At 30.5% G+C, this 26,680-nt stretch overlaps 1 protein-coding gene across 3 annotated transcripts in view; it reads right to left on the bottom strand.

The window, feature by feature from the left end:
- The window catches only part of RhoGEF64C (Rho guanine nucleotide exchange factor at 64C), a 111,419-nt gene that overhangs the window by 67,268 nt on the left and 17,471 nt on the right, over positions 1 to 26,680 (bottom strand). The window contains exons 1-2 of one of the 3 annotated variants that reach the window (XM_076531939.1): positions 16,931 to 17,288; positions 9,729 to 9,951 (exon numbers count right to left, since the gene is read on the bottom strand). The exons of 1 other annotated variant lie outside the window; for it this stretch is intronic. The gene's annotated coding sequence lies outside the window, so the exon portion shown is untranslated. Of the gene's footprint in view, positions 1 to 9,728; positions 9,952 to 16,930; positions 17,289 to 26,680 lie in introns of those variants that run through there. One more of the 3 variants, XM_012291745.2, reaches the window with a different exon arrangement.

The following is a 26,680-nucleotide window of genomic DNA, read 5'->3' as shown; positions in this document are numbered from 1 at the left end:
TTATTTTTATTATTGCTGATGTATACATTTTTGTCTAAAAAAAATTTAATAATCAAAAAATTGTATAATCTGCATCTATAGCAAAATTTTTTTTCTAGTTACATTCAATTATTGTTAATTATTACTAACACTTTTACTGCCAGTCAAACTAGCTTGATATTCAAACCAATGATTGATCTATTGTCTAATAAAATTTTCTCATACTTCTCATTATTCATCCTTGCAGTTGAGTTTCTAAGATACACTAGAAACTCACCAGCTATTATGTTATTTGTAATATATTATTATATGTATTAGTAAAATATCGAGTAAAGACAATAACTACTACGATAATTACAGTACTACTAATGGAAGATCTAACGAAAATGATAATGTACTAAACAATGTAATAATAATACCATATTGTATACATTGACCAAACACAATTTGGAAAGAGACAAGAAAATCATTAATAAAACATGAACGTATCAAATATTTGTTAAAGTGTATGACAATGAAGCTCAAGATTTTGATCTAAGAAATAAGATTTCTAAATGAAAAAGATATTTAATCATTCGCAATTAGTAGCACCAGGCAGTAAAAATAATCATATATCGTCCGTTCCATTAAAGGTGTTCAAAAAGCAATTAAAAATAATAGAGATATAAAACAGGCGATGAGATACATAAAAGATTGATTGAATGCTGTTAAAATATATATTGAAACAGCAAGTTTTTACGTTCGTAAGTTCGTGTATAATTGTTCACGTTTCACAGCACTTCACGACAAAACTAATTAGCAGTAAGATCGATGTCGCTAATTGTTTCACACGCCTGTAAAAAGTGATTCGAAACGAAAATACGTAGATAGAAAACCAGCGATAAGATGCGAACATGGAAGCATACAAAGAGGAAGTTGTCGTTGATGTTAGTCACGTGTTTCGGTGAATATTCATCAATGATATATAAGAGATCTTACACGAATGTCTAGCAATCGGAAAGTGAAGACAATGGCCTCCGCTCGTGCACTGCTCTCTTCCGGAAACAGGGTTAATAGCCTCTAGATTACACACGTATGTTATATTCCATAGACGCGAGCCTACAGGAAATGTATTTGGTCAGTAGAGCAAAATTACTACTTTCTTTAATAACGTAATTGTAAATTCACGATGCAATGTGGCTATTCATATCATTCCTCCTTTAATACGCGTGCTTAAGCACACACATTCGTATACGCACATACACGTACTCGTACACATATGTACATATATGTACACATGCATGAAAGTACGTATATAGTACACACAGACGCATATACATACATTTATGCATATATGTACATACATATGCACGTTTATACATATACACATGCATATACGTCCATACATATACATATACGCGTATACATACATGCATATGCACACATATACAATAAATATATACACTTACATATATGCACATTTGTATACAAATATGCACACATGTACATGTATAAGTATATACATATATGCAGACACATTGTATGCACTTATGTACATATAAATTATTACACACATGTACACATACATATACACATGTACATATTTACCGTACATGTACATACATACATGATTCTTCGTTTCTTATTAAAATTCACAGGAAAATTTGTTGTTCTATGAAAAAGAAATATATATTTCTTTAAATGGACATCTTCAAGCATTCTTAAACACTCACTATCAAACTCATTCACATATCATAACACAATCATAATAATCGATTGGTAAAATCATGACGCACCTTAGATTTTTTGTCTTCAATTATAGAAATTATTAAGATGCCTTTATCGAAATGTATGTCAATTTTTTTTGAGATAAAGAATGATTTTACAAATTAATTTATGTTTTATATTTCATTTTCTGATTGTTGTACTTCATTCATATTCTAAAAGTAACTGTTCAAAATCCATAAATCTAATATTAATATCCAACACAAAAATATTGAACTTAACCCCACATTTTTACATTGTTTCTACACGTAGCACCGCTTCAGGTTCTCGAGTCATGTAACCTTATCGAGCGATACAGTTATTTAAGTGGGCGATTCCTCTAATCGTCCCGAACACCATAAAAGACCAATGATAAGTAACATCGACTTTAAAACAACGCTCCGATCGATCATTTTGACGCTAAAACTGTCAACAGTTAGGGCGAAGCTACCAAAACCAGACAGGATGACTGGTCTTCAAAAAATTTATAACTGTACAATGTTCTTATATTTATTTGTTACAATCTTACATAAGAAATACCACTTTATGGAATTATAACTACTGTATAATGATAGCTATTACTATAGTAATATAATTAGTCCCTTTCATTTTTTCCAACTGGGGCAATTTCATTTTGATGATTTATACTTTTATTTTCATCTTCAGAACTTGAAAGCTCACAAGCACTTCTTTTACGTAGATCCCAAATATTTTCTAATTCACTTTCCGAGGACTCCTGAACATTTTCTTTCTCTATCTCATTATCACTATAAAGTTCAATTTCATTTTCTTCTGATTCACTTTCTTCATACTCGTACAATTCACCATCCTCGATATCAGAGCAACCATTGGTATATTCTTCACTTTTTGCAACAATTCAGAGATTTTCAATCGTTTCGCCATTTTTAGGGCTTGTAAAATAACGTTATATAAAGCAGAATTAGCTCCTGTTCCAACGACTACGGTGAACAAAATGACCGCGTGAAACATCGACGACTATGTTACGTTACATCGCTGCTTTATGTTCACGTTTTGGCGCCTTATAAGACGTGTGCGATAAAATTTCCTAGGAAAACATACTAAACGATTTCGGGTTCGGTAAACGAATTGTAGAATACTTTTCCACTTTGAAAAGCACCAGTCAAAATGACTGGTATTGGTATAAGTAGCCACGATACAAAATTATTTTGATGCTGAATAAATGAAACAAAAATAAAATTCATTCTATTACACCTTTAGTTATCGCTGCAAACGTCATCACATTGCGAAAAAAATTGTAACATGAAAAGTTTTAAAATGAAATTGCAAAACCAGTCATTTTGACTGGTGTGCTCTAGTATTAATACAAAAAAGTTCATGAAAATTCCGTTAACAATAAAATTGCCAACAACAGTGTTATCGTCGCGCCCGTAGCAGTACTCGGTTGTAAAAGGCAAGAAAGGAGAATTTGTACGTCCGTAGGAGACAAAGAAACCCAAAGAAAGAGAAAAAGACAGGAAGAAAGTCGATGTTTCCTTTCTCGATAGCGAGAATTCAAACCGGTCGACCATCGCGTTTCCAAGTTTTTGCTTCGAAGCGTTCGTCGTGATCAACGGTTCATCGACGACCAGACTAAACGGGTCATCTCCATTTGTCTTGTCGAATGAGCTCGAACAGGAACTATTACTCGGGAAGATAATTGTCCGCGCGGAGAATCGGATTCACGAGGATGATATTTTCACCCATAAATCTCGACAATCCCTTTGCGATTTTACGGAGATCGTTTAAAATAAACGGACGCTGAAATTTTTCAACACCTGCTGACGTTTACTGTTTCATATTTTAAGATGGTGTATAAAATTCAACATTTGAAATATTGGATGTTTGACCATTTTTAATATTTTGTTATCTGTATTAAGAAATGTCGTGACTAAAATTGTATTGTATTTCGTAATGGTTCATGGTTAGGTCAGGAAATTTTTCAACACCTGCTGACATTTGCTGTTTCATATTTTAAGATGGTGTATAAGATTCAACTTTTAAAATATTGTATATTCGAAGAGTTTGGATATTTTGTTCTGTGTGCTAAGAAATGTCGCGATTAAAATTTTATTGTATTTCGCAATGGTTCATAATTAGGTTAGGTTAAGTTATTCGTTTACTGTTTTGAGTGACTTTATATCGTTCTTAATAAATATAAATCTTATCAGTAAGTTACATTCAACAGTATAGCATAATCTCGAAAATCAATTTGCAAAATATTTAAATTTTTTGAGAAAAATATTCAGAATTTGCAACTTCAATTATTTTCCTGAGGCATTTTTATATTAATGAGGTGTAACATTATATTATAAAACCTGTATACGCAAAATTGTTCAAAGAATAATATGCAGGTCACTCAAAAAAAAAGATCTTTGATTTTTGAAGTTGTTAAATATTTTATACTTACAAATTGTTTTTAGTTACAACACTTATAAAAAATATGTAGGCCATAAAAAGAATTTGTACAATTCAAGTTACTATTATTACTGTCTACAATTATTTCAAAGATGTCAATACGTGTATTACTAAATAATAAAATAAAGTAAATTAAAGAAATTTAAAAAATGCCAATGCAAAATGTCTTCTTTCATATTTCAGCCATAGTAGGTCAATTAACCATGAAGACAGTGAAATTTGACGATCGACGACTAAAAATGGAACCTGTTAAACCCATAAAGTAACTGTAGGCCTATTCCCATAACTCTTCTAACGAATTCACAGAACTGACTTAAAATTCCTAACGTCCTAATGGTCCAATACTTGTCACATTTCCATAATTTTCGGAGAAAGTAGCAAGTGTTAAAAACTGGGGTCCATGTAGTGACACAAATTCATGTCTTAGGAACAAAACTGTGAACTGAAACTTTTACATATATCTTTTTGCAAATGATGGTTTATAAAACTGTGTCATGAATAATGGAAACGTTAATAAATATAGTGAAACAGGTGCAAAATAAATTGCAATGAAAAATAAATTAAAAATGTGGAAGCAAAGAAAAGTGTTGGGAGACCATTTTTTAAGGTTAGATTTTTTAAGAGTACCTTACACCATATTTTAAGGGTAGATTTTTTAAAAATATCTCACATCATCCATCCATGTACAAATTGTTATACAAACTTTAATTATGCACAATATCTTAACAGTTTAACAGTATAAGTTTCTGTCTAGGATTTTTCACAAGGTAGAAAAATCCGTGAAGTGATCCGATGTCGGATTATATTCGAGAGGGATTATATTCGGATTCGAGCAGGATTTAGCTCATTGCATATAGAGTTCCTGGAGGAAGGAGCGACAAAGTAATTACGTAATGCGAAACCTAGTAACCTTTTGTTACTCGATGCACCGTTGCACAAAGAATAGATAATACGTATGTATACCGTTTTACAGCACGGTAATAGCAAACCGACCCTGTTAAAGTTCGACGGACAAATCACGTCCAGAGAATGGCACCTTTCCTTTGATAAAAGCCTTTATTCGCAAGTTAGGTATAATGTGTTCTCGGTGAAAATTAAAGTACGAACAAAAAACTTGATGTAATTTTGTCAAAAAGACATTTTCTTTTGTGTAACGTTGAGTGCAATGTACTGGGTGTCCCACATAACTTCATAAGACTTTATAAGACTCTACATCATGTTCTTGTACTTCTCATAGTAAATTTTATATTTATAATTTATGGTGGATATTTTTATACTAAATATTTTTGTATACGATGTATCACATATACACACATATACTGATTGTACATATATGTTACATGTTTTGCAAGATATGGTATCACATATGTTATGTATACATATATATATGCATATTGTATTTGCATGTTACATATACTACATTTTACATATTGTAAGTGTATTACACTAATATTTAAGATATAATACAGAGTTTCATTTGTATTTTATGTATAATTTGATATATCGTACATCCAGATTTGATCTATAAGTGTGACTACCAAAATTCTTTAAATATCAAAATAATTTTTAATTTAAATTTGCAGTATTTTAATACATAGCAATGTATAGCAATAATTGTATAATTCAATACATTTATTTATACAAAATCAACGAATTTTAATTAAACTTTAAATCATCCTTTGTGTAAATATTGATTTTGTACTGTTATGTAGAAGACATATATATATAGAAAACATATAACTTGTTTATAACATATGTATTTCTACTATGCATCATATTTATATTTTATATAATAAATCTTGAATATAAATAAAACTTGCTAATGTATATGAACTTTAAAAAATGTTTTTTGATTCCATTTTGAACCGTCCTTTATAATACTCAGAGAACCATAATCGAAACGGTACTCCTTCGTCCCGAAAATATTCTCAGCCGCTAAAATCCTGAACAAACGTTTACAAATTTCATATCGGACTTTCAAACAGCGTGAAATCGATGCAGAAGTTCGACCATTCGTGAAGTCCGCATTACACCACAGCTGCGAAGTGTGTCAATAGGCGAGTAAATAGTCGAATGCCACCATGTTTCTGGTGTGGCTAACCTACTCACGAAAAGATATATAAAAGCAATAATTTTCATCTTGACTACTGCAATCTACTGAACTCAATAAACTTCATGAAACCAGGTTAATATATTTTATTTATTAAATAACACTCTTGTATCAACAAACCAACTTCATATTTCATTATACATATACATATATGTACATATTTTATTACATTATAAAATATCAAAAGAAATGCTGAATAATTGAAATACAAAAACAAAAGGAAAAAGTGATCTAATCACATTAGATCTATTTAATTAAAATAAAGTTTATTTAGTTTGATTTGTTGAGTTTGATATTCGTATGATTTTTTCTAGTATGAAAATGACTCTTCCAGTTTTCACAAATTTAATATTAATAAGGAAATATGAATAAATTAATATTCTTTAATAAAACAATTTACCAAACAAAAATGATATAGTATCGCAAAAGTGTATCATTTTGCAGAGAATATAAAAAGAATTCTTATAAAACGAAACAACGAATATTTTCTATAATATTATTTATAAAAAAGCAATTTCATTAAAATAGTGTGTTTACATTTGTCACATATTGCACTCAGAAAAAACTATAAATAATAAAAATACATATATGATTCAACTGTCTCTAGTCATTTAAAGTCACCTTATAGTTACTACAAACCAAACCTAACCCTATAATCCACCTAAAAATTTTCGTAATAAAACAACGTTCGTACAGAAAGTAAAAGGGAAAATGTCGGACGTAATTATCGATCAGTCTACGTAAAATTATGCTTCCTGAAGTTCCTTTCTGTTCAGTTTTTTGTAAACCGTATAATTAGGTCTAATTTGGATTTTCACGATCATTTGGTGCGGTTGTCTCACTCGAAAGACGAGAAAGAGCGTACTCTCGCCAGAATCCCCTTCCCAGTGTATTTACTTTCTACGAAAACAATCAGAGAGAATTTTGCCGCGATGCTTTCTCGATTGTCTCGTATTCTCATAGTTGTACGGCATGGCACGTCAAAATCCTATCGAGCTAACACCATAGAACGGCGAACAAACTTTTTAACTTCTTTCCACGCGCAATTTCCGTGCGAAGTCAATTATCGCGCACACGAATCAGTCTGCACGAATCGCGACAAACTTTATGAGAAGATTTCCGACCCTCGCGTGTGTGCAAATCAATCCACATTATATGCTAACTAAGCAGATGCCGCATCTTTTTAGTTTTATTTTTCAAGCTCCTCTGGTGCGTGTCTGGTACTTTGCACATAATGAGAATGGTACGTATTAATGGTTGAACACGACGGTGTTTAATTAATTGCTGTTGAACGAGTGCGCTGGGGTCGGAGGAGCGAATTTTTCTTATGTTTGGAAGGGAGATATGTGTTTAGGGGTATAGGAAGGTTTAGGGATTTGGAAGGTTATGGTATTTGAGAATTTGGGAAATTTGAAATTTGAGAATGAGGAAATTTAGAATTTAGAGATCTGAGAATTTGTAAACCTGAGAATTTTGGAATTTAGGGATTTTAGGAATTGGGGATTTGAGAAGTTGCAAATTCAGGGATTTGAGAAGCTGAAAATTTTGGTATTTGAGAATTTAAGGATCTGAGCATTCGGTGATATGAGAATTTGAAGATAGGGAATGTGAGAATTTGGGGATGTGACAATTTGGAGATGTGAAAATTTGAGGATGTGAAAATTAGAGAATGTGAGAATTTCGGGATGTGAAAATTAGAGAATGTGAGAATTTGGAGATTTGAGAATTTCGGGATGTGAAATTTAGAGAATGTGAGAATTTGGGGGTTTGAGAATATCGGGATGTGAAATTTAGAGAATGTGAGAATTTAGGGGTTTGAGAATTTTGGGATGTGAAAATTAAGGCAATTGAAAATTTGGAAAATTGAGAATTTGCAATTCGAAGAATTTGGGTGTATGAAAACAAAAAATTGAAATTTGAAAATTTGGAAATTTAAGTTTGGAAATTTGAGAATTAGAAAATTTGAGAAATTGTAAATTTGCAGGTTTGAGAATTAGAAAATTTGAGATATAGTAAATTTCTAACTTGAAAACCCTTGAGATTTTCAAAGTTCAAAAATGTTTAAAATTCATGAACTTGAAGTCTCTAACATTTAAAAGTTTCCAATTATAAAATGTAGACATACGTTAAACTAAAATTTTTCAAATTTGTGAGTTTAAAAATTTGATCATTCTAACTAGGCAGTAAGTTATATCATCTACTTAATGATTCTAATCGTCAAAAAGCGTAAAACAGATATTTCTTCTATTTACACACCGCAAACGTCTAATGTTTCGTAAGCTTATCCCCATAATTTTTGACTGAAATTATATTTCCTTCATCTCCTATTTCTGCGGTTTAAAACAAGAGGAATCAAAGGACACGAATTATGTAACTGGTGGTTGCTCATCTTGAATTTTATCGACTGATCATAAAAGGATTATTATAAGTACTTTATTTCTCTAAAAAATAATTTCAAGCACATATGAATTACATGTATCATTTAATATTTAATCTATTACAATTAATTAAGAGGACATTTACTCAAATTTTCGTCTGTTTTGAAGATGAAACAAATGTCGTTTTCTAACTTTTTTACCTTTCTGAATTTATTTTCGTATTCAACATTCAAATTTAGTGAAATCATCTGTGATTTAAAACATTTTTAACAAGATGTTAAAATAACTTTCAAAGATTATTTATAATTTTTTTCAAGCTGAAATAATCAGTAGTTTGTTTATTAGAAACATTTTTAGGGTTAATTTGCAATTTCAGTTTATAATTACAATTCTTCATGAAGACATCTTTAAAAATGTTAGTTTATCTCGTTAGTGGTATTTGAATGTTAATTAAATATATAAATATCACTTTTATATATTAACAAGATGAATGAAAAATATTTTACATTTTCATATTTTTATTTATATAATTATATCTCTCTTACAATTTAAAAATCGATTAACATTCGAAAATTTACTTACTTGCAATTTGAAAATTGATTCACTTACAATTTAAGAATTGGTTAACAAAAGCCGATTACCATTTGAAAATAAATTTACTTACACTTTGAAAATACATTAAAATTTGAAAATTAAGTTTGAGAATTGACTAACATTTAAAACTTGAAACTACAAAGATTAACGTCCATTACCCAAAAAGCTTGACATATAAATAAACACCTATTTACAAACAGTCACATTCAAACAAATCCACTAATAAAATCCAAAAGTAAAAAACTCGAACTGACGTAATTCGAGTTCAAAGACCTCTAAACTTCCAAAAGATTAAATCCACAAACTTCAAAAACCCGTATTTCTCAATATCGATCGAATTTCCTAAAATTTCTCTAATCTCCAAATTTGTATTCCAGTGTCATGCAAGTTAAACGCATATAACTCTTGCGGAGGTCGCCGAACAACTGTTACGACGATGTTTGTTCAAGGAGAAAAAAAGAGGGTTAAGTCGAACACAGCTCACATACCGATTCCAGTTGTACTATGAGTAGACCGTATCCAAAATTGAAAGCAACGATCCGACGTGTTGTTTAACTGGGAATACACACGACTAAGGAGACATCATTCGAGAATTTATTCCTATCACGAATCCTGACGGCAGAGGTCAATCCACTTGAAGGCAGAGAGAAGTCGGGATGCTTACTCAAACTGGACTTACTGGATACCGTGGAGTCAAAGTACTCCGCAGTTCTGCAAGGCGATTCATGGAACAGAGATATTTGTTAGTTATGCTCTAGAACGAAACAAATCGAACGAATCGAGATGCCCTGAATGCGCCATGGGAAACTGACCACCGAACAAGGTATAACAGTTCTTCGACCTTACGGAGCTGGTCAACCAAAAATATTCGATCGTATTGAGAAATTCGATTACATGGGTCTTGAATCTTAACGCGCTTTACCGTGGTAATTTGCTGCTAGTTTATGCTAGAGATGTTCGAGAATAATAAGTGATTGTTTAAAAACGAATAGAATAATTAGGAGTGCCTAGGAGGAATATGGATTAGGTTGTAGTCAAATGTAGAACATAATAAATTATAACTAATGTATAAAATAATAAATTGTAACTAATGTAAAACATAATAAATTTTAACTAATGTATAACCAAATAAATTAAATTGTAACTAATACAGAACCAGATAAATTAAATTATGACTAATGCACAACATGATAGACTAATTTATAAAGAAATTTAGAACATGATAAAATAAATTGTAACTAATGTACAACCAAATAAAGTAAATTGTAACTAATGTAGAACCAGATAAATTAAATTATGACTAATGTACAACATGATGGACTAATTTATAAAAAAATTTAGAACATGATAAACTAAATTGTAACTAATGTATCTCCAAATAAAGTAAATTGTAACTAATGTAAAATCAGATAAATTAAATTATGACTGATGCACAACATGATTGAATAATTTATAAAGAAATTTAGAACATGATAAACTAAATTGTAACTAATGTAGAACCAGATAAATTAAATTATAACTAATGCACAACATGATGGACTAATTTATAAGGAAATTTAGAACATGATAAACCAAAGTGTAACTAATTTAGAACATAATAAACTAAATTATAACTGATATAGAACACAATTAACTAAATTATATCTAATTTGTCTAACGTGAAATCTCGAAGTAAATGAGTAAGGAAGTCTATACATGAACACCGTAACGCAAAATTATTTCATTGTTAAGAAAATTTAATTATATTAGTATTTGTGTTTTGGTTTAAAGTGTACTGTTTAAAGAAACGTTATACATTCGGTGTGTTTTGGGTTATTTTAAAAGTAATGAGGAATGTTTACTCTGGATAGTCATATCGTGCCTTGAATTCCAAATTTGAAGTACGTAATTTTAGTTATTTTTGAATCAAAACTTCAGTAGAATGTATTCTAGATTTTTCTTCATTTTATAAGAAAGTGAAAGCAGGAATTGTATGTTCGTTTTAAACGTGATCAAATGTAATACTAAAATCTAATTTAATAGAAAATAAAATGTGTAAATTACTTTTAATAATAACAGACATTTGGTATGAGACAAAATTTCACTAAAATTATAGTATTCTATTCAATTTTTGAATAACACTACTTTAAACAAAAAAAATTTGTTCCAAAAATTTGTACCATTATATGAGTGAACTAAAATAAAAAGTTATTTGAAAATAATTTATTTCAATTTAATACAACATAAAATTCCTCTTCTTCTAATATAGTTGAAGCACATCAATTCGAATGCAAATAAAATTTTCCTAACTCTCCTATTGGAATTAACCCATGTTTCATGTGACCTTGAGAAGTAATAAGATATTACTTAAAAACGGATTACATCAAAGTTATTTATCTTCTGTAATTTCACACAGAACACATAATAAGACTCTTAATGGGTTAAAGGATGTAAATTCTTTTCGCGTAGTTTTCAAGTAATTCGAATGAGCACAGTTGAACATTCACGACCGATTCCGTTCGGCGTTCATCGGTAATTCTAAGCTGATTCTCACAGTACGACAGTGCTGTTTAATCGCAGCAGTTCGTTTTAACCCGTTAACCCCTTATTCCTTTTACGATTACTAGATCGGTGCATTTTCTAGAAGAAGAACGCACGTTTAGCTCGTGCAATTGAACGACACAGAAAAGAATTAACGAACGAAACGGTATTACGTTTCTAATCCCATATTCTTCAAAACTTTAAACTGCGTACACTATTCTCTGTCAAAAATAAAATAGAAAAAGTCTTTTTCTTTCTAATGTCTTGCATATTAATAGGTACTTAGTAATACAGGTACAACAGATTGTCGTATAACGCAGTTAATAGTTATGCAAATGTAGATCTTCATATGACGTAGTTAATATTAATACAAATACAATAGATTTTCATATAAAGAATAGTAATACAAGTATAATATATTGTCATATAACACAGTTAATGATGCAAGTACCGATGTCAACCCATCAGTTGACGCATGCAGAAGCTGACCCAGGTGTTTAGAAAATCTACGGCTCCAATTGGTCAAAATAGAAAAATGGACGCCTCACACGTATTTTCGGCGGTATATTGGCTCGAGCAGTCACACACCAATTAGGACAAAAACAATGACAGGCAAATGTCTCGAGAGTGAGATAGGGCGAATTGCGTTCAGCAGTTGTTATCGTCATTATTATTCCTATTTGCCGAAATGTAACTGGAAGTGTTCACGGTGGGGAGCCTCTTTTACTTTGGGTCACGCGCCAACTCGTGGGTTGACATCTGTACGTCTCTAGTGCTCTAAGGGTTAAAACTGTTTTCGGTTCCACTGGTTGTTTCAATATACTATAGAATAATGTATCAACAAACTTTTTAATCAATTTCCACTGTTTTGAAAGTCACGGTAGTTTCTAGTGTTCCGAGTAATTCATTCGCAGACTTGACATTCGTTAATGGAATACTTATAGTGAGTTATAATCTTCGGATGCAATGCATTCTTGTGGTTCATCGCTGTGTAATTTTACTTAGGAAGAAAAAGACAATGCAACGCTATGTTAATATTTTATATATAATCAAAGTTATCGACAGTGAAAGTGAGATCTCGCTCTTTGAAATGTAACGAAGTGTTCACCGTGAGGAGCTTCTTTTACTTTGGGTCAACCAACTCGTGGTTTGACATCTGTACTTTGACTCATTTTATTTTGTAAAAAAATGAACCAACAAGACATTCCATGATTAATCCCAGTTTCCTTCAAAACTTCAGACTACAACTTTTCTCTGTCGAAAACAATAGAAAAAATCTCTTTCTTTTAAACATTTTGCATATTAATACACTATGATTCATTTTATTTTATGACCAAAAGAAAAGTTCTGTTTATTATCAGTTTCTTTTTTTGCCAAACTTACGTCAATCGTGAAACAAACACTATTTATGTACTGTAAAAATGTGTCTAAAAAAATCATACAACTTTAACAAAAAGTTTTTTATATAATTACGTAAGACGCGGTAGAGCTTGATAAATGAGAATGCACACACTAACAAGATTGCAGCAACTATGTTTCGCGTGTTCGATTAGAAATCTCGATTCCGGTGACACAAGTGAAATAAAGTCGCAAGTCTAAAGACGTAAATTTACAACACGTATCGATGAGTTAACAACTTCAGTGAAGGTTTCTTAGTTCGTGCTCACGTAATACCACACGTGATCATTATATGCAATCTTAAGGAAAAAAAAGAAATAAAGAAGACATCGAGAATCGGTGTCACTTTTCGCTTCAGCTGAAATTGTTGTGATAAAACGTTCCTTTGCGTTTTGTGAAATAATGCAGAAAATGTGGAATATTTGTTAAATCATTGTTTGTGAAATATGAAATATTATTTTTGTTCAAGTTTTTTGATGTGGGTCATGGTAGGTATTTAACAAAATTTTAATTACAATTGCAAAATTATAATCAGTTCTATTTATTGCTAGATCATTAAATTTCTGAATTTTCAGAATTCGGAATTTCTGAGCTTCACAAATTCCTAAGTTCAGAAATTACCAAATTACTAAATTACCAAGTTCACAAATTCCCAAATTCCCAACTTCAAAAGTTTCAAAATTTAAAAATTCCAAAATTCCAAAATTCCAAAATTCCAAAATTCCAAAATTCCAAAATTCCAAAATTCTAAAATTCCTAAATTACCAAGTTCACAAATTCCCAAATTCCCAAATACTGAAATTCCCAAATACCCAAATTCCTAAATTTCCAAATTTCTATACTTTCAAAGTTTGAAATTTCTAAATCCACGAATCTCCAAATACCTAAAATAGCAAATCTCCAAATCCTGAAATCCACAAGTGACCAACAATCCATAAATTCTAATATTACCAAATCTCCTCAAATTAACAAATCCCTAAATTCCTAAATCCCCAAATACTCAAATTCAATCACCAATTTCCCATTTCAACCGTTACATAACTAATCGCCTCCATTTTGTTACAAACACGAAAAAAGAATTGTAACGATGTCCTACTAGCCTCAAAAGAACGCATACAAACTAACCAACAGAAAAGTTCATTGATGATTCGAAATTTTTACATATTGTACCGTTTCGTTTAAACATTTTTAAGAAAGGCAAACAAGTCCATCTCGAACGCTATAACAACGCTTTCTAATCAAATAAGGAGCGACCGATTCGGTTGAAAGGTAAATATGCTAAATATGCATTCAACAAAGAAAGGAGAAAAAAATCACTGACTACCGTAAAATTTCTCTAAAAATGAAATACTCTGACGGGAAACCGAATTCAGATATTTCATTCTATTCAGGCCAACTTGGATGTTTACCATCAATTATTCATACTAAGCAGGACGAAAGAGCATTTTGAACAGTTCGCCAACGTAGAGACATTTAAAGGTCAATGGTCCATGTATTCGTCCATGTAAGTCAGGTATGGCTGAATCAACCCAAAAACCAGTTAATTCCAGGAAAAATTCACCGAAAGTTTCTCTGTCTTTGTTTTGTGCAAAACAGTGCATTTTGTGGAAGTCTTATATGAATAATGTTGTACTGTCACTATTTCAGGAATTGTCGGTATTTGTTTGGGATGATGGTTAATATTGATTATGAATGTGGAGTATTAGATATTTTTAGAGTTTATGAATTTTGGGAAGGAAGGAAATATGGAGGATTCGGAAGTTTGAGGGATGTAGGTATTTTGGAGATTTCAGAGTTTGAGTGATTTGGAAATTTAAGGATTTAGGGATTTGGGGGATTTAGACAATTGGGAGATTTAGGAATTTTGAAGATTTAGACAACTGGGAGAGTTGGGAATTTGGGAGATTTAGGAATTTGGGAGATCTAGGAATTTGGGAGATTTAGAAATTTGTGAAATTTAAAAATTTGTGAGATTTATAAATGTAGGTGATTTAGAAATTTAAGAGAATTATGAATTTGGGATATTTCGAAGTTTGAGGATTCAGGTATTTGGAAGAAAGATCTAAGAATTTGGAACATTTAAGCACCTGGGAGATCTAGGAATTTGCAGAATTTAGGATTCTAGATTATTAGAAAATTTAGGGACTTTGGAATTTGCATGATTTAGAAATCTAGAATATTTGTAAATTTATGAATTTAATAATTAGCGGAATTTAGGAATTTTGAGGGATATTTAATAACTTGAAGGGTTTGTAAATTTCGAAATTTATAAATTTGAAAAATTTTAAATCTACCAAATTAAAAATTTGCAAACTTCCAACATTACAAAATACGAATTCACCGATAGTAATATATTTAAACAATATATAAACAATACATAAACAATGCATAAACAATGCATAATCTTTAAGTAAAACATAATTTTTAATATTGTCTATAACTGTATCTACCCAACGAATGATCTAACTTCCTTTCATTTCCTTATCCAGAATGAAACCACGTTTGTCATCAACAATTTTAGGTAAATAATAGATCCTTTTATATCCTAATTAATTCCCTCGTATTATCCTCAATGTACCCAATTCCCTACCAATGAATCATCGCCAAATAACAGCAACAGAACCTGTATAAAACTTTATGATAATCTCTTAAAAATCCCCAACTTTCTTATTTTCATAATACAAAATTATAAATGCGTGCCACAAATAACAAAAAAGAATTATTCACTTTTAAGTTATACTGTTGTATCAAGCTGGATAAAGCTGATGATCTAATATTTCTTTATAGTCATCAACAATTTTACATAAACAATAAACAAAATTTTTCTGTTCTATGTAGTCAGAATAATGTGATCCAAAATGTTGTGTGCAAGGTTCATAATCTTTTGTACTCAAATTATTGATTCAAAATCTGTTGTACTCAAATATTCATAAAAAATCTTCTGTATTCAAATTATTCATAAAGTTTGTTCTACTCAAAAATCTTCTGTATTCAAATTATTCATCTGAAGTCTATGTTACTCAAATTACTGTGTCTATTCTAATCAAAACTCATCTGTATTCAAATTATTCATCTGAAGTCTATTTTACTCAAATTACTGTGTCTATTCTACTCAACAATCTTCTGTATTCAAATTACTCATTTGATGTCTATTGTACTCAAATTATTGAGTTTATCCTAATAAAAAATCATCTGTATTCAAATTATTCATCTAAAGTCTATTCTACTCAAATTATTGAGTCTATTCTACTGAAATTATTGAGTCTATTCTACTGAAATTATTAAGTGTATTCTACTCAAAAATCTGTATTCAAATTATTCATCTGAAGTCTATTCTAGTCAAATTACTGATCTTCCATATCCAAATTATTGATCTATTTCACTCAAGTTTCTGTTCCAAAATCTTCAGTATCTAATTATTCACCCAAACTCTTTGGTACCCAAATTATTAATCCAAAATCTGTATCACCCTTCCAATTTCCTAACAATGACCTCGTCTCTGAATCAAGACCCGAAGATTCCCAATATTCTCCAAAAACACAATTCAAATAAACTCATACCTATAATAAAAAAAGAACTGTCCATTGTGATCGCCCACACGATCTTACTCAATTCTCTACTTCCGCATGTACCTGGTCTACCACAATTTCACAAAGATACCAAATCACAAGAAAATTAAATCTTGCAACAGTCGAAACAGTAGCTGCTAAACCCGACAGGAGCAAACGTTCAGAGGCAACCGGAAACCGGTGTCGAAAAGAGGTTGACTTACCGCGGTAGGTATCTAATCCATTCACAATCGTATCCAAATGATCATGGCACCAACGATAGAAACAAACTTCGAATCAGCCATGCACTGTCGGACGAAATGGAGCCGGCCGATTCGCACCGAACAACTTCACTGTCAGTTTTATCACCACCGGTTTTAGCGGAGGGTTCGCCGTACTTTGTCGCACATTTTGCAGGGTACCCGCGGCCGAATCTCGGGAGACGACCTTCGTCCGACTGGCTGGGAGGCAATCGAACGACTGATGCACAAAATCGAGGTGGATCGAAATCGGATTAAGAGCATGAACGAACCGAGCATGCCGAACGTCGACGACCAAGTGAGAGGCTAGCGGCACTACCGACCAACCAACGTGACGTCAGACAGTGCCTCCTCTCTTTTTTGCCATTCCATAGCGAGCGCCGCGAGAAAGGTGCCTATACAACTTCGTATCCCCTTCTCTTCTGTCCTTGTTTCGCGAGGAGTACCCGAAGAGACCTTAAGGATACCACCGATGCCAGCGAATATTTTCCATCGAAATTCTTTGGACGAATTACCTTTACCAACGCGTCTGCCAAATGGTACTCGGATGCAATCTGGCCTTCCTTTCGATCACCACGCATGTGTGACCTTTGACGAGGTTCCTTTAGCCAAATTTTGAGCTCCTCCGACGATGGATTTTCGAATTTGTACCAGGTTATGGAAACGGTAGGTGGTGAATGTGGGGATTTTCAAATTTTGCAATCTCAAATTTATGGATCTCTGAATTTCTACATTTCTGAGATGTTAGATTTATGTATCGGTAAATTTTCAAATTTCAAGGTCTGTGGATACTTAGACCATATGCCAAGATCATATTCATACGTTCTTATGTCCTATAATCTGAAATCATATAGATTTATAAATCTATTGACACTTATGTATGTAGATTCTGAAATTGCTAGATTTCTATGTCCGTAGATGTCCACATCGTAAGGTTTGCAAATATGTGGACCTTCATATGTTTCTATATCCTCAGGTCCCTAGATTTCATTTCCATGTCCATAGGTTCTCGTGGCCGTAAATTTGCAAACTTCTAGTTTTCTATATTTGTAAATCTTCAAATCTCAAGATAAAATCATAAATACTTAGATTGCCATATATCACGATCCACATATTCCTTTAATTCCAGATGTGTAGATTTCCATATGTGTAAATTTATACGTAGATTCCCACATCTGTAGATTTACAAATTTCTAGAGTTCTACATCCGAATAAATTCTTACATATTGAAGTTTGTACATTATACAATTTCTAGTAAATCTTTAAATTCCAAAATCACCAAACTGCTATGTCTTTAACATCTTACACTCTCACATCCCTAGATCCACAAATTTCTATGCACTTTGGATACCATAAACACCTAGTTTCTAGCGTCTGCAGACATTTTAATTCCGAAGTCTTCAATTTCCAAGATTTCCAAGTACTTATGTTCTCAAATACTGTATCCACGCCAAAATTTTCAAAACTCCAAATTCCCAAATTTTTAATTTTACAAATTTACTAATTCAGTAATTTACAAATCTCCAAATTTGCAAATCCCAAAATTTAAAAAACTCCAACTTTACAAATTCCCAAATTTGGAAATTCTCAAACTTGCAAATCCCCAAATTTACAAATTCCCAAATTTGGAAATTCTCAAACTTGCAAATCCCCAAATTTCCAAATTCCCAAATTTGCAAATCTCCAAATTTACAAATCTCCAAATTCCACCAAGTCAAAATTTCCAAAGTCTCCCTTCTGGTGCCATATACCTACATAAAATAAACGCTACAAAAATCGAACGATGTTTAAATACATTTTGCAAAAAAGAAAATATCAGAAAACTTACATATAGAACATAGTTTCGAGGAATGAATGTTTTTACATATTACATAAGAAATTAATGTACTTGAATGAACCATATACAATGCATTCGTCGCAAGTACATATTTCGAAAGATACTGAGAAGTGTTACGGTACAAGGATAAGGAAATCGAGGAGACTGTTAGTCCTTCATTTTTTTAATACTATTAATAGATAATATTAAGTAGATTAGAGTTTATCGAAAAGAAAAAGGCTTAATGCATCGTTTACCTCGGTGAAAACGACCATACGTGGTTCACATATCATGTTAACACTTCGATATTATAAATAAGCATGCAAGGTATTAGTTGTAAAAAGAACGAATACTAAATTAACCAGGAAATAATTAATTCTTAATTTGCATTAATAGATTGCAAGAAAGTTGTATATGTTTGTTAAAGATTTATGTTTTAGCATACTGAAAATTACTGCACATAATAGGAACTTAATATATATTTTAAATAATTTAAACAAAGTTTCTTACCTCACAAATGACTAAATCTTTATTATAATTTTGTATTTGTAATATTTGAAGTAAAATAGAATTTGGAGGGAATACTTTAAAACAGAATACGAACAGACGAATTAATATTCATCTTAAATTAATTCACTTGAAGAATAATATATAGCAATAATATTTAAGCAATGTTAAATCAATAAGTTAAATTAATACTTAATACTGTAATGACTAACATACTAAATTAATATTTAACTACATAATATATTGATATTGTACTGAACTACTATTTAAATACACAACAGATTAATATATTAAATCAATGTTTAACTATATAATGAAGTGACATTTCGTCAATACAAAACTCAGAATTTGATCAAAGATTATTAACCCAAAAATCATTTTAATGAGATCAAAATTCAATAACAGTTTATTTTATTTTTACATTTCAACTGATTTCCTTTTACGTATAAGATGTACATATAATTCTCCATAGTATACAACATTTTTATTTCAATAAAAATTCTATAACTTCTCAATACATCGTTTATAAAATTCTATACTTTTGAAGAACAGTATATGTCAAAGGCCAATGATCATAGCAGTCGAGGCTCATATAAAATCAATCAATCAATCAATATACGTCTAAAAATGTTAATTTGTACCTGAACTAATGAAAAAAAAAAAATTGCAAATAAATAAGTGTTGTAAACTTAAATAAGTTTACAGAGTTAATCTATGATTTCAAAATGGTTAATTCCATATAGACATAAAATTGCAGAAGTTATGTATCCGGTAAAAATGTGTACTCTGTAAAGTGTGCTACTTGAGAGACATCGAGGATGTTGCTTCCTGTTCAAAGCTTCAGTAGCTCGATGCAAGCTTTAAAATAAATTACATTACCAAGTTCGCCCCGTGATTTGTTTAATAAAATAATCGCAGAAGCATGTTTTAAAATGTCCAATGAAGTTTAGGCATTTCGAACAGGTTGATGAAGTGAAGTCAAGCGTTACCGGATTAAATTGCTTGAGTAACCTACATTTTTTGCTTCTACGAAGTGTCTCGATTAAAATGTTGACGAACTGGAATACCGTTCTCGAGGCAGTACATTAATTCCTTCGATTTAACAAAATCGAAAAATTTTTCTTTAAAATGCTTGCAGTTCGAAGGAACAGCTGTGTCATGAAAAATCGGAAGTCTTATGCTCGGTAAACAAATAAAGGTAAGAATTCAAGGCACGTTTGTATTCAAAATATTGTCTCGTTCGAAAATAAAAGTTCCGGTATTTGGAAAAAGTGTTACATAAAACGCAATACGATTGTTAATCAAGTTTGACCATGTTTACATAGTTGAGAAATCAACTATAATCAAATAATAAGTGAGGTTAACTAATATTAAAGATAGTGTCGAAAATAGTGATGTTTGATGATTGTTAAAAGTTTTGATATTTCTTGCTGTCGTTCGACATTCATTTATTTCTTACAAAAGAATTTAATGACTTTTTGATAAAGAAATCATTAATTTAAATATAAATAGTATTATTTTTATAAATAGCCTTTATACATAGTCTTTATAAATAGTTCGAATATCTATATGATTTCCTTGATTTGCATTCTGATTTGTAAATTTTAAATGAAAGTTATAAAAATTGTCAAAAAATATTTGAGAGTTTGCAAATAATTAATGATATGGTAGAGTAAAGAGTAGCATTGATAGACAAGTTTGATAAATATTTAACCAAAAGCGAGGATCAGTTGCAATATTTATTAACAATGTAACCGAAAAAATAAACATCATGTATTAAAAAAGATTATTCAGCAAAAAAAACTGTAGGGGTTAAACCAAACACATAAAAGTATGTATAAAATTATAAACCCTATAAAATATCCATAATGAATATAAAGTATAATTATTGATAAATAAATAAATAAATAGTTTCAACTAAATAAAAAAGTAGTTAAAAGATTTTATTTCCAATTTTATTTTGCAAAGCTTTAAATTACTTCAACCTCTTAAATTTAAATTTTTTAGCTCAAATTTTCAGAGAATTCCTTTACACCCTGCACTAATTTTTTAGAGGGTGGGAGCGAGAAATTGTTGAGCCACTCTTTGAAAATATTAATATTTCATCAGGTAACCCCTTTGTTTAATTACGTTTCAAAATCAATTCGACATGGTAAATATAATGTTCTGAAACTAATTTCCATTCTTCTACTAATCTTAATCTTGATTCCTTCTTTGATTTCGACTCTTCCTTCAACGTAATTGGTCTTCCATTCTACTCGTAGAAATTGACTTTCACTAGTTTTTTGGGCACAATTAGTCCCAATATTGTGGTTCACTCAAACATCACCAACAGAAAAAAATGGAGGTGTTCCCGATTATCCACGACGAACATGAAATAAACCTCAGGGATAACTGGAGTTGTGAATACCGAAATAACTGAATCTCCAGATAAAGCGAAGCATAATTTTATTTTTAAGAGCAATCTTTTGTATATTATATTTTAAACGTGGTTTTAAAAACCTCGTTCCGCGAAAAGTACTCGTAAATCAAGAATAAAAAATATTTATTGTACGATTTGGAATTTTTCGTATATTTATTATTTATAACATTCGATCGTTTGAATGTGTCAAGTAATTTGTGCAAATTACTGTTGTTCATAATTTAACAACTCTTTGGCCTTCTTTCGGGATTCTCTTCAGACTTTTATTACAAAAATTTATATTATATATTATACTATAGTCTGTAACATATAAATTTCTATAATAAATGAACTTATATTTTTAAAACATTTTTTTCAAAATATTTATGAAAAATTGGACAAGTTTCTTCAGTACTAACAATCAATCAGTTCTTCAATTATTAAAAAAAAATTTATTTAAAAGAATAAGTATAAACTTATTTTTACTGAATTTATATTTAAACCATTTTTTTTAATATTTGTAAAAAATTGGACAAGTTTGTTCAGTACTAATAATCAATTACTTCTTCAATTATTAAAAAAAAAAATAATTATTTGAAAGAAGAGTTATTCTTAATGGCTTCAAGTGACTTTAACAAAATGAATTTAAAAATTCAACTTTTTTCCTGTGAATTTTGAAACTGAAATAAAATTATGCAACTTGAGATCATTCACATGGATTACCTACATATTATATTGTCTTTCATGGCAGATTACGTATCAGTTTGATTTTTATCTGTCTCCTCATTGTTTTATTTATGAATTCACATATCGTGTTTTATTTATTAATATTTAGCTTATTACTATAAAATGTATTAACATCACAAACATATTTCTTGTTTTACCTAAATTTTATTTTAGGTAATAAGAATTGTTATCATTAAGTACTAAGTTGTTATTTTTTCATGACGAGTAACCAAATATCGAAAGAATTAAAATAAGAAACCTGGAGCAAGTTATTATTAAACTGCTAAGTTGTTACTTTTTCATGACAAGTATACAGATATCCAAAGAATTAAAATAAGAAACCTGGAGCAAGTCACTTTACATCATATAATAGTAACAGTGTTACAAAATAACTTTCTTTTCGTTTCGATTTTATAATTCAATACGAATAGTCCATTTTTAGCAAAATAATTTATTCAACAAAATTTCATTAAACAAAACTGAAAGCGTTTGTCTTATTACTTTAAACATAACAATCAAACGGTACAATACAGCAAACCAACATGAAACAGCGTAGAAAAACAACAAACACTCGTAAAACATAAAACTTGTAAAAAACAAAATACACGAATCCTCCAGAAGCAAGTAATACAAAAATCGCGTAAAACTAACGAAAGCGATAGTTCAGTAAAACAAAAAGTCGGCGATTAATATCACCGAAAACAATAGCTCCGTAAACGAAGGATTCATTGAACAAGTCCGTTAATTAAAAACACGTCTGGTTACGATTTATTCGCGAGCTCCATCGGGCAGATGTAAAAGGGAGAGAGTTCACGCTTCTACAAACTCTTATTTAGGTCAAATTCCATCGCATTCGAATCTCTCGCAACTCGATCGTTCCATTTTTCCGCCACGTTCTCTCCACGTTTCTCTGTTCAGGGTGAGCCTACACGGAGGACGGAATCCTTGGAATATATTAATAATAAACGAATTCTGTCGCCGATGCAGGGATAACAACGTTGAAACACGACACTTGCCTCGAATCCGAGCGTGATCTTAATTTTTCTCTCTCTCGGTTTCGTTTCTCTTTTTTTTTCTGTTTCCGTCGAAAAGTTCGGTCATGTCACCCGTTACATGAAACCGTACGCGTTCCTCGGCCACGGTACAAAGCGAAGAACCAAGCACTTTCACGTGGAGGCCGCAGTTAGTAAATATCATGGCCATATTTTCTATCCACTCGTCTTTATCCAACTCATTCTTCGTCCAACACCGATGCCTGTCTCCTTCCAGCTTTGCCAATAATCGAGTGTGGGTCATTCTCGTCGCCTTATTTATTCCTCGTTCCTCGACCGAGGAGCGCCATCGCTTAACAACGGCCCTCCATTTTTCCATAATAATGCCTGCCACTTTTTCCACCGCGTTCCGTTGCCACAATTATCGAACTCCGTTACGCAAATGTTTTCCCGCGAATCGCAAACAGTTTCGAAAACCATCGCTTTTCTTGGACATGGAAGAAAAAATTGATTTCGATTGGGAAATTCGTGAAAAACGGCACAGTTTTTGTTGAGAGAAACACTTGCGAAAGAGTTTAAAGAAGGTACGATGCGAATTTTAATTTAATGTGATCTACATTGGCTACATGCTTTTGAGGATTCAGTTTTTAGCCAAAAACAATTTTTCAGAAGTCATTATTGTAATGTGGAGGAATGGGAAATTGATGCGAAGGTTTCATTGAAAATTTTTGTAATATTGAGAATTTGCAAAATTCTTATAAATAATTCTGTAGACAAATAAATGTGAAAAGAGCAAATGTGACAGAATTTAATTATTAACTACTTTTAACTTTAATTAGTTAATAATTAGTAATTTAACTAAATTAGTAATTAATTTCAATTGGTTAATAATTCATAATAGAATCCAATTACGAAATAATTTTAATTGGTTAGTGATTGGTAATTTAGCTCAATTATTAGCTAATTTTAATTGATTGGTAATTGGTAATTTATTCACATTATTAACGAATTTTAATTCATTAGTAACTGATAATATAATTCAATTGATTTTAATTGGTTATAATTTATATAAAGCTTAAAGTGGTTTTGATTGATTATTAATTGATAATTTAACTAATTTAGTAACTAATTTTAATTGGTTAGTAATTGACAAGTAAGTTAAATTATTTTTAACAAAGGCATAAGTCTATAAATTTGCAAATCTCAAAATTTACAAATTCTCAAATTTGCAAACCCCAAAATTTACAAATCCCTAATTTTGCAAATTCCCAGACTTATAAATCTCCAAAATTACAAATCTCCAAATTTAGAAATTCTCACATTTGCAAATTTCCGAATTTGCAAATCCCCAAATTTACAAACCCCTAATTTTGCAATTCCCCAGATTTACAAATGCCCAAATTTACAAATCCTCAAATTTAGAAATTCCCATATGTATACATTCCCAAATTTGCAAATCTCCAAACTTACAAATCCCCAAAATTACAAGTATCCAAATTTAGAAATTCCCAAATGTGCATATTCCCACATTTGCACATTCCTAAATTTGCAAATTGCTAAATTTACAAATCCCTAAACTTAGCTGAATTAACGACTAATGTTAATTAGCTCGTAACATAGCTAAATTACAAAAAAAGTTAATTACCTAGCAATTAATAATTTAACAAAATTCTAAACTTTCCTTAATAAATTTCAACGAATTCCTATTAATCAATAATTTAACTATCTTACTACTTTAAAATGAGTGATTGATTAAATTATTTATCATTGAAATAATTATGTGATTTAAATTAGCACACGATCGAAGTGACAAGTGTGACCACTCTAAAATGATTAACGATTAAAATGACTATTTTAAACGAGAAAGGACTGCAAACTTATCTTAACATCACTTTGATCCACTGTGACATAAATTACATCGCATAGTAATTATTCAAGAATTTTTTTATAGAACGAGACGGAAATAATTAGTATTAATGATGAAGGACAAATGAACTGATAAATAGTACACAAATATTTCTCATATGATCGCATTATGAAATATTATTCTATTTTACAATGAAATTTTTGCAATTTTAGCTGTTGTGAATTTTCTACGTATTATTAAATTATTATCTGTGTTATTTATCGGACGGTAAATCATAAAAAAGTAATCGGATATATTTATCGTAATAACGTAGGAAAATTATATTGCATACCTTTATATTATATTGCATATCATATTGCATATTATATTGCACGCGAATTTCGACCTATTTCCCATTCTGAGATTAATGGAAAGTTATTATTGAAGCCATCTGACAAACTCTAATTTCGTCTTAATAATAACTAATAATATTGAAATTACTAGTCTTGATTTATTGGACCATTAAAGTTCATGCACTGCCTCGTAACAGTTCTTATAATAACCTATTTCATTTAAACACTTATCTGATACTGAATGAAAAATTCTACTCCCTTAATGGCTAATTTAAAATCGAAAAAAAAAATGTACTGACCAAAGCATCTAATTAATTACTACGTTAATAACAGGCATCCTTGCTGCCTGGAATTGCAGGTATTCTCAAGTGTTTATAAGAAGTGTGTGTACTCATAGACTGTTATAAAATAATGACACAAGATTTACAAATTCCATATTCTAAAATTATTAAAGTGTTAAATTAGACATTTTATATGTTTTTGGATTTTTGTATGATATTTTTGAATTTTCGATTTTGCAAGTTTTCTTTGAAAACTGCTAAGTTTTTAAAAATTAGCAAACTTAAATATCAAGATTAGCAAATTTCTGAATTATCGAAGAATCGAATTTCTAAGTTTTTAGATATTCGAGTATCAAAGTTAGTGAATCTATAAATTTCTCAATCAGCAAATTCGAATTTTTTTTATAGATTTATGAGCAATTTTCAATATTGCAAATTACTGAATCTTTCAATTCATAAATTCTCAAATGTTCAAGTCGTTAAATTACTGAATTAAAAATTGCCAAATCTCCAACTATTCAAGTTTCCAAATTTCCAGGTCCCTAAACTTCCTTAAATCTTCTTCAAATTTTCTAGTGTATAAATATCTAAATATTTATTGTAGCAAATTTTCAATTTTCCTAGTCTCCAAATATTCAAAGGAGCAAATATCGAAACAGTGGAATTTTGAAATCTCTAAGTTTGCAAATTTCCAGAATCAACAGACAATCAATATTCCAAGTTACCAAATCCATAAATTCCTAAATTCCCAAATTCCAAAATTCAAAAATTTCCAAATTCCCAAATTCCCAA

This window comes from Megachile rotundata, chromosome 5, assembly GCF_050947335.1.
Source record: "Megachile rotundata isolate GNS110a chromosome 5, iyMegRotu1, whole genome shotgun sequence".
NCBI lineage: Eukaryota > Metazoa > Arthropoda > Insecta > Hymenoptera > Megachilidae > Megachile > Megachile rotundata.
Note: the sequence above shows the minus strand (reverse complement) of the source record. Positions and strands in the feature narration are given on the sequence as shown.